This window comes from Sceloporus occidentalis, unplaced genomic scaffold (genome assembly GCF_023333645.1).
Source record: "Sceloporus occidentalis isolate IW3139 unplaced genomic scaffold, rSceOcc1.0.p SCAF_25, whole genome shotgun sequence".
In the NCBI taxonomy this organism is placed as follows: domain Eukaryota; kingdom Metazoa; phylum Chordata; class Lepidosauria; order Squamata; family Phrynosomatidae; genus Sceloporus; species Sceloporus occidentalis.
This window is the reverse complement of record NW_028317005.1, coordinates 10,433,847-10,441,659: the sequence shown is the minus strand read 5'-3', so window position 1 is coordinate 10,441,659 and position 7,813 is coordinate 10,433,847.

Genomic DNA, 7,813 nt, shown 5'->3' with positions numbered 1-7,813 from the left:
GAAGTTGGGGGGCCCGGGGCAATTTTTCGCACCAGGACCCCATGATTTCTAGTTATGCTCCTGTCTCTGCAAATACCCCTGCTAGAGTGGCGTGATCTCATGCACCAAGTGGGTCTCTCATTTGGTTCCCCACAACAATCACTGTCACCAGGAGTCCCCTTTGGCTCATTTTTAATTCATCCATGAATTCTACTTCAACCTAGCAAGATGCCTACAGGACTAGAAATATGAATATCATTGGTCCTTCACAGTAAGGATGTGAACCACTCAAAGATGAAGTTTATAAAAAGCTGCTGGGATTGATTAAATCATTAGCAACTTACGTTTACAGACTCTGGCCCCAAATTTCGATTCAGCACAGCTAGAAGGAACCCAGTACTGCAGTGGAGTTCAGATAGACTTGGGTGAACATGACAATCTCACTTACCAAATTCAGCAATAAGCTGAGGCCGGGGACGACACTTGGAGTTGCAAGGGAGGGGAGATATGTGCATCAGAGTTTACGCCAAGTAATAGGCAGCTGGTGTCTTTCTGCTACAGTAACTTCCATTCCTTCCTGCAAACCTGACTATAGCTTCTGTCCTGCTTAGCCAAATCTTGTTGACTGAAGCTCCACTCACCCACCATGATTGATAGATCTCGATATCATTATAGAAACACAAACACAGATTAAGAAATGTACTACATAATAGGGAAGGAAGGCAGATTACAAATTTGCAGGTACTATCCAGTTCTTTGTGCCTTAAAGCTCCCCCATACTCATTACTACCAGTTAGCGCATATGTTTTTATCAGTGCAGACATCTGTGACGTATTTTCCATTTTGTAATGATAGAGCAGGATGCAACCAGTTAAAGCGGACTGCAAGGTGCTAGTTTCTGGACTACCGTTTACATTAAGATTGTCATATCTGAATGTTTGTTATTGACGTGAACAAAGTTTCAGTTCTACTTACTGATGAACTCTGTAAGTGGTCTTTTTTTAAACTAATAACAGTAAACAAGATTAATGGTTAAATACGATTCTATGCTAGCTTAGTGATATTCTCTAGAACATTTTGTGGCTGCTTAGCGCCAAATGCTCATGTACATTTTAAACAGTAAATGTAATAAATGTACCTCACCATACATAGTCATGTTAGAATGTCAATATTAAAGTATTAACAATTATTGTTTCCTATTATGAAGAAAATTTAATAAAATTGGTAAGGCAATTGAAAGTAGACAAAGCCAAAAATCATTTTGGATGTTCTGTTTTTGGCTCATTCGTTTCAAATTCTGGGGAGTTTTTTTAATTCTTAAATTAAATTAATTGTATCTCTCCCCCAGCATTGTCTGTGCTCCCTGCCCCACCTGTTCACTTATATTTTACAGCAGTTTTGTTATGTCTTTTGACCCCACAGGACCCCTGGGATGTGTACTTTTATTTAATGTAATAAAGTCTTACTTAATGTAAGGGGGGTTTTCCTTACTGAGAGGGTGGTGGATATGTTAAACAGCCTCCCAGCGGAAGAAGTTTGAGGTCCACAGGAACCCTAAGATTTGTACCTTTATTTAATGTTATAAAGGCTTACTTAATCTAAGAAAGATTTACTTTACTGAAAAGGTGTTGGATATGTGGAACAGCCTCCCAGTAGAAGTATCATGAGGTCCACAGAACCCCTAAAAATTTCTCCTCTCTAAGATAACTTGGTGTTTTTGGTGGAGATTTTTAAAGATATTATTAAACGTTTGAGTTTTTAGTATAGTTCTGGCATTCCAATGGTTAAATATAGCCTTTTTTCTTTTGCTGTAGGTAACCTCTTGCATTCTGTTCGTGATTGTCCTGTGGAGTTGCTAATACTTAATAAGCAGCACCTGTTAGATTTATTGGACCCTGAATGCTTAACTCATGTACCCACTTTGAGCCTGCACCACATCTTCTGAGAATGCCGCCAACATTGCTAATCTTAGCTTGTTTAAGCCTATATGACCCCAGATACAGCAACATCATTTTCCAATTTTGTGGGTTCGTACGAATCTCTAATAACCAGGAGGATCCCCAACAAACAAATGAAAATGAATGGCAAAACCTCTGAACTGTCCTTAAGATTTATTTGTTTGCACAGATTTTCTGGGAGGATTACCAGTCAGTTAAAAGATGATAAACAAGCTATGATTAGCATTTTGGCGATGTTTCCAAAAAATGTAATTAAGGTTCAAAGTCATTACCTGCTAAGCATTCAGGAGTCCAATAAGTTTAAGAGGTGCTAAAAGGAAAAGAAAAATCATACAGCAAAAGAAAAAAAAGCTATAGTCTAAAACTAAACTCTTAATAATATCTTTAACAGTCTCAACCAAAATGCCAATTTAGGTGCAAACATGAGGAAAACAAAATCTCTGGGGTTCTGTGGATCTCAAGCTACTTCTGCTGGGAGGCTGTTCCACATATCCACAATCCTCTCAGTAAAGTAAATCTTCCTTAGATTAATGAAAGCTTTCTTACATGAAATAAAACTAAAAATCTCAGGGCTTCTATGGACATCACAATTCTTCTGCTGGCAGGCTGTTCCACGTATTCCACTTATCCACTACCCTCCTCCTTCCTTAAATTAAGTAAAGATCTTCTTTACTGAGAGGGTGGTAGATCAGTGGAACAGCCTCCCAGCAGAAGTGGTAGATTAATTTAACCATGCATGAGATAGCCATATGGTTCCTGAATCTAAGACAAGATCCAGGACTGATTAATGTTTGAAACTTTACAGCAGATAAAACACACAGACTAGATGGGCCGAATGCACACTGTTCCATAATATTGAGTATTGGAGTTAAACATACACTTTATGGGCAGGGAGCAAATCTTATCAAACTAATACATTTTAGGTAACTCTTATAATAGAGCATATTTAATATGCAAATGACAATTATCCATTTCAGTGTCTGTAAGGAAAGCTGCACCTTAATTTTCCTCTACAGAGAAGCAAGGAATATATTATAAATCAGGGCAGATTCTATGGCAGGCACTGTGTACACTACAAGAACCCTCTCCCTCACATCGCTCCTGTCCTTTTTTTCTCTATCACATACTGAAACGCTCCCCCTCCTGAAATTGGTTGTCCGAAAACAAATGAGCCAAAAACAAAAAAATAATCTGAAATGATTTGGGGCCTCATGAACAAGTCTAGTACCCACACACATTATATTTTTTTTTTTCAAGGATAGATTCGATTTTTGCTTTCATTTTATATGTAAAAGTACATTAAATATAATAAAAAAATAATTTGTACTTATGTAGGATTTTGTTCATAGGATGGGTGCCACTGCTAAATAAAAACATTCATGTTCAGCCACATCCCTTTAGTAATACCAAACATACATGTGTTTTTGTTTATGTTTAAGGAGGAAAATGCTCTATTACATACTGCATAGTTTTTTTCTTTTTAATTCATTTTAAAAGCATTAAAGCAGGGCTTTTTATTTTATATTTCTGGTGGGAGTATAATGAGGTGTTTCTACACCTTCTTTTTTTTTTCATTTTATTCTTTTTTACCTCCTAAACCTTTTTTCCACTGGAGATCCCAATGGAGTCTTTATAGACCTCTCATGGAAACAATTGGTAGCTTTTATGATATCATGGTGACACTCATGGGCCCCAAATTGTTTAGAATTGTATTGTATTTATATTATTTTTATTTACTTTGTTCAATATTTTATTTTATTTTTTTAAGTAGGGGAAACCTGTTTCTCCCTGTTTGTCGCAAACACATTAACTATGAATTTATACACTGGGATTGGACCTTTACAATATATAGTGAAGTCAAGGAGTTGCAACCACACATTTCCTGCAAACTTTTACTCTAGTGAATAAACCATAACATTATCCATGTTGGGCTGAGATCCACTGGTGTTCTCCTGGACACACTGCCTGGTTATATACCTTCCCTCTTATATACTTTAAGGGACTCATACATGAAAATAAAAATGTATACTGTGTAACTTTTATTGACTTGTTATGGTATTGCCTTTGTCCCATTAACAGGAGCTCTTAGTACACTATGGATGGGCCCCAAAGATGTAATGGGCACGTATTGATATGAATATTTTTTTCAGAGGCTCATGATTAAGTGATTTTAGCAAAAAATGTGTTAGGTGACTGTTAGTTTGTTGTAAAAACAAAAAAAGCGATATAAATGAGCATCACATGGAATGCCGTTTTTTGTGTGAAGCTGACTGCTACTCCTTCCTAGTGGTCACCTTAAAAAAGTCACGTGAAAATATACCGTAATTCTCTTCCAGTGAAGAAGAAGCAGCGGGAAAGTAGGATAAACAAACTATTATTACTGTTTTCTGTGTAAATATAATTATTGAAATGGTCCTGTATATTAGCACATAGCACAGATGTACAGGCTCTACCCATGTCCTGAAGTAGAGTTGCACATAACCAGGGAGAGGCATCCACTGGCATCCAGCAACTGCTGAACAACATCCCATGAATAAATCTGTCTTATCGGTACAAACCCTTTATGTGTCTGTGATGAATACATTCATAATGGAGCGGTAGATGAATATAGCATGTCCATTAGCCAGCACTGAAGCTAAAACTGGACTCAGAAATGTGGACTATGTAACTCACAGATGTTAGTTTTTATTTGCACTATTTATTTTTAATTACTTATATTATTATGGTATTGTTCTAGGGAGAATACGCTCTTGTTTCAAGCTGTTCAGTTGAATGATTCCATAACCCTGAAGACACTGCTTCAAAGAAAAGACCTTGATCCTTTTGTTAGAGGTGATATGATGATGTGTGCACTCATCTATTTGTTCTGTATAACTACAAGACTTAAATAGGAGATGTATTGTTGTTATTATTATTATTATTATTTATTGATTTCTATAGCACCATCATATTGCACAGCTCTGTATAATGGATAAACAGGACATAACAAGTAGTGTATCCCATAAAAATTTGGACAGAAGGTGAGAAAAACCTCACCCAAACAAGCTTACAATCTAAACATTGCTCCAGGTCGATATAAATATTGTTTTGCGTGTTTGTAGAGACATCTACTGTATATGTCTGTTCAATAATCAGAAAGCATCACATGTAAGAAAAAATGTAATCTTAAAGCAGAAGTCCAGATTTTCAGGCACTGTGCCCCTTATTATGAGTAGGTCAGGATCCACTGAACTATGAAATCAATCGAGCTGTGTGCTTTTTGCAGAGCAAAACTCAATTACGGCTCCCATGTGACCAACTCACAATGCACCTGTATTAAAGCATCATAAGCTGGCCTTTCTACTTCAATACATCATGTTGAGGCAGGACTGGAAAAGTAGGTGGATTTAAGCTGGCTCAAATCATGCAAACCAATGCAGGTGTCCTGCTTAAGGCATCTAAAATGTTGGGGGCAGATACAGACTGTCCATTTGGCCCTGTGAGCCGCTGGCTGATAGCGTCGCACATTTGCCCTTACTGTCACCACAGCAACAGATCGAGTCCTGCAGTGTGTGGTCGCCGACTGGAAACAGGCTGCTACATGCTGCGAGGGGGCTGCTTTTCATCTTTAGTCTGACGCTGTTGGGGTATATTTAATTGGGGTATAGTGTAACCATCAGAACCTTTATTATAACTATGAGCGAGTAATCCTTTCTTACAGGTACAGTCACGTCAGTTTTTTAAACAGTCTTTTTTAGAAACACTTCATAAGCTATGCAAGCCATGTAAGTTATGGTTTATACTATAAACATAATTTATATTTGGAAAACATGATGTTCTATACTTAGAACGCTGATTGATACCAATGATTATACTGCCTGATTATTTATTCCTGTATGCTACCTTCACACGCAACTTGTCATTTTGAAAATGTTTTTCACATTTCTAATTTCTCATGTTATAGAATATAGGTTCCTGATAGGGTAAGTCTGGAAGGTCTGTTTGGGCATCAGTTTAGACTAAACACAACTGTTGAAGCAGGGATTTTCCAGTATTTGTTAAGCTGATTTGTGATATAGGGTAAATACTTTGTAGGCATTTTGCTGGATTGAGGAGGAAATCGAACAAGCATGCACCAGTGTGCACATCTTTGTCCACTGCTGATCCGAAAATCATTCCCAGAATATACTTCCACTTGCAAATTAATGAGGGAGTTGAGGCGTAGATACACCTCAAGAGACTTGTATATATCAAGGAAATACCCCTCCTGGGAAAGGACTTCTTGGAACACAAACCCTCAGAGACTGTGAGCTCATGCCAAAACTTGTGTTTCCCAGGAAGAGAGGAGACATAATGGACATATTGAATGCACCTGAACTGCTCAAGCCCAGAGAGATCGCCCAAAGGGAGCATATACCTCAAGGGTTTTATCTTACCCCATGTTATCAACTGAGCAACCCTGATAGGCTCCAGGACCCCAAGGAACCCTAAAGCCTGGATCCCTGTCCCCTCCAGGTTGCCCGCTAGCGGAAGCATCAGAGAGGGAAAGGAGGACATTGCATCCCCTTACTGAGGACCTGACACATGGGTGGGAGTATTTATGCTAGGCTGGGAACACCATGCCCCCCCCCCACACTATCTTTAGGTCTAATTAACAAAGCTAAATTCAATCTCAGGCATTATTTACATATATTTATTGTACATAACGATGCAGTGCAGTTGCCATTACTTTGTCTGGTCGGTAAAAGCTATTTGTTGAGTTTAAAAAGGTGTGCAGTCTTTCTGCTGGTGTCAGAATAATGTAGTGTTGTACTCTGTAAGGTTACAGAAGTTAAATCAATTTAGATTAGATTATAGACAGCCAAACTATGACAAGACTGAATCATCACAGAAGGGTGACCGTTAAGGCTGATCTATGAATAATTTGTTTTTGTTATTTGTACCTTTTAAATGAATGACAATGTCACAAAGTCCTGAAATTAAAAGCCAGGTCTATTGAATTCATTTTTAAAATGAATTGATTTGGAGTCTCTGAGCTGTGAGAACAACACGCATGCCTGTGTTTTATGAAAACACTTAATACAAGCAGATCCGATGCCTGAACATATTTCTTACTTAGCCTCATATGTGACTTGGAGACATAGTTTCTGATAATGTGAAAGGATTGATTGCAGTTCAGAAATTGTCTAGAGCAGCAAGATACAAGCATTTACTTCTAGCAGAGGTCGCGTTTCACCAATGGGAAATTTATAGCCTCTTCAAGAGGAAGGCATTTTTATGCTTGCGGACGACAGCATTGTTAACATTCTGCTATGATCTTGTTCATAATTTTCCCCTTTCTCATTTAGTGCACTCATACAAATTATATATTGTGATTTTCAGGACAAGTAGGTCTTGGAGTAAATGAGAAATAAAAAGCCAAAATTATTATTATTATTATATTTTATTTATATGGCGCCAACAATTTATGCAGCGCTTAATACATATATTTAAGGGGTATATATTCATATACATGTCCTGAATTCAGGATCTTCATTTATTTTGAAATTTACGGTGCAAATATTAAAAGGTGTGCACATTTTTGCCAGATCGTAAATCGGAATATTTTCTAATTTGTTATTGGAGTCTCTACCTTCAATGGTGCTGACAAATCTAAAAACCACTACATAAAACTATGTGTTTCATAAAGGTACAAAACCCAGGGTGTTTCACTATGGCCATTTTGACATATTTCATTGGATCCATTTCCCCACCAATCTCATTCGAAGCGGTAAAAAATCTGTTTTGCAGACACACTTTGCATTGCTGGTTTGGATTTATTGTCCGGAATATGTTCAGCTGCAGAAAACCATCTACAGTGATGCCCAACATGCATAGGTTTGGGATACTTTGAAGCT